Source organism: Dipteris shenzhenensis, chromosome 12 (genome assembly GCF_047967505.1).
Source record: "Dipteris shenzhenensis isolate YYH24624 ecotype China chromosome 12, Dip_SZ_1.0, whole genome shotgun sequence".
NCBI classification, from domain to species: domain Eukaryota; kingdom Viridiplantae; phylum Streptophyta; class Polypodiopsida; order Gleicheniales; family Dipteridaceae; genus Dipteris; species Dipteris shenzhenensis.
This window is the reverse complement of record NC_141607.1, coordinates 56,083,110-56,085,260: the sequence shown is the minus strand read 5'-3', so window position 1 is coordinate 56,085,260 and position 2,151 is coordinate 56,083,110.

Genomic DNA, 2,151 nt, shown 5'->3' with positions numbered 1-2,151 from the left:
ATTTTTTGACCTTGGGAATTCCCTTGGACTTGGTTGGAACACCCAAATTTATGGTTTACTTTTGTGAGATTCCCACTTGTTGGCTCTTTCCCATGGCTTCCGCATGAAGAGCAGGGTATTCTCAGTATGCAAGGTTTCGAGGCTTTTTGTCACCCACAGATATATCACAGTTCTCGTTTGTAGTATAGGTGTAGCTTAAGACCTCGAGTCGTATTCCGGTGAGAGAAGTAGGCTTAAGTGTGGTAAGCAAACATAGTGCATGCATGTGTGAAAGAAACATGCATCATCATGGTTGAGGTAATAAAGGCTTCCGCCTTCATTGGGGGTTATAGGGTTTAGGAGGAGTTGTGGGAGGTTCAGGGTTTAGAAGGAGGTTCCAAGGTTTAGAAGGAGGTTCCAGAGTTTAGAAGAGGTTCCAAAGTTAAGAAGAGGTTTAAGGGTTAGAAGGAGGATCCAAGGTTCAGGGAAGAGTACATGGTGGAGAACGCGTCTCCCTAGTAGATCATGGAGGTTAAGGGTTGAGGAACTAAGGGTTTAGGGGGAGCATAGGAGTGGGAGAGGAAGAAGGTGTAAGAGCATGGGGGAAAGAAGAGAGAGGAGGGACGAAGAGGAGGGAGGAGGAGGAGGGAGCAGGAGAAGGAGGAGGGAGGAGGAGGAGAGGGGAGGAGGAGGAGGAGGAGGAGGAGGAGAAGGGAAGAGGAGGAGGGAGGAGCAGGAGAGGGAGAGGATGGGTTACAATCATGTTGGAGGAGAGGGGAGGAGGAGTTTCAAGGTTAGGACATGCTTTTGGACGTGGAGTGCAAGGAAGCATGGACACTTGAGACAATTGCTTGGAATACCAAAGTAGAACTCAACACAATGCCCCAAAGAGTATGGGCTTCATTCCATTATGGGGTATTTATACAAGTTGGAGAGCTTCTCTCTCTGCATGTAGGAATTATAAGACATTCTCTCTCTACATGTAGAACTTGCATATGGAAGTTGCATGTAGGAGTTGCATTTTGCATGTTGAACTCGCATGTAGAACTTGCATGTAGGACTTGCATGTAGAACATGCATGTAGGACTTGCATGTAGGACTTGCATGTAGAACATGCATGTAGGAGTTGCATGTAGGACTTGCATGTAGAACATGCATGTAGGAGTTGCATGTAGAACATGCATATAGGAGTTGAATGTAGAACTCGCATGTAGAACATGCGTGTAGGAGTTGCATGTAGAACTCGCATGTTGCATGTAGGAATTGTATGTAGAACTTGCATGTAGAACATGCAAGTTGGATTTCGAAGAGGGATTATTCCTAGCCTTATGCAAGTACAAGCGGAGCTTTGCCGCTACTCTACACACACATTCTGTACTACCTAAGTCCATGTTGGCACAGAGACAACAACCATACTATGAGGTACTTATTGTCCGATGCCCATGTGGCTCTTTCCTCTACGAGAAGGTTGAGGTACCATTCCGAAGCCTCATCGGTTAGGGCCATCGAGAACCAAGTGGCTTTGCTTTCATTTGACTGATCGCCTCCCACACAACATGTTGTGTCGAAGAGTTCAAGAAATCTGGCGGGATCCCCTTGTCCATTGTATTTTGGCATTTCCAATTTACCAAACTGTCGTCTACCATTCTTGTTTTGGTTGTAGTTGTGTTATTCTCTAAGGTAATCTGTAGGATGTAGATCGTTGTCGTTAGCTATTTCTTCTTCACTTGTTAGGTCATCCATGCTGCTTATCGATGGTGAGATGTTGAATTCTTAAAGAGCATCGAGGACCGAAGAAAGCTCGCAAAAGTATGCAGGTGCTAGTCTTTGACGAGATTTGAGGTGCATACACAATGCTTAAGTGTATCCTTTAAGTGAGTGCCTTTGACTTTGAAATTCGTAATTGATTTCGACGTTCATAGCCCGATAATGGCAAAAAATATGCAATCGACGAGTCGAAATCAATGCCTATGTAACAACAAATATCGAGACTAAAAACGATGATAAAAAGACTTGAAAATTATCATTTGATATTGGACGTTGCGTGAGTGGATCTTGGCATCAAACTAGGTCCGATTTGGTCTTCAAATAGCCAAGATACGGGCTCCCGAAAGAGGAGTAAAAAATGTTACGAGGTTAGAGATGTATTAGTGTAGTAGGGACCGTTGTGTT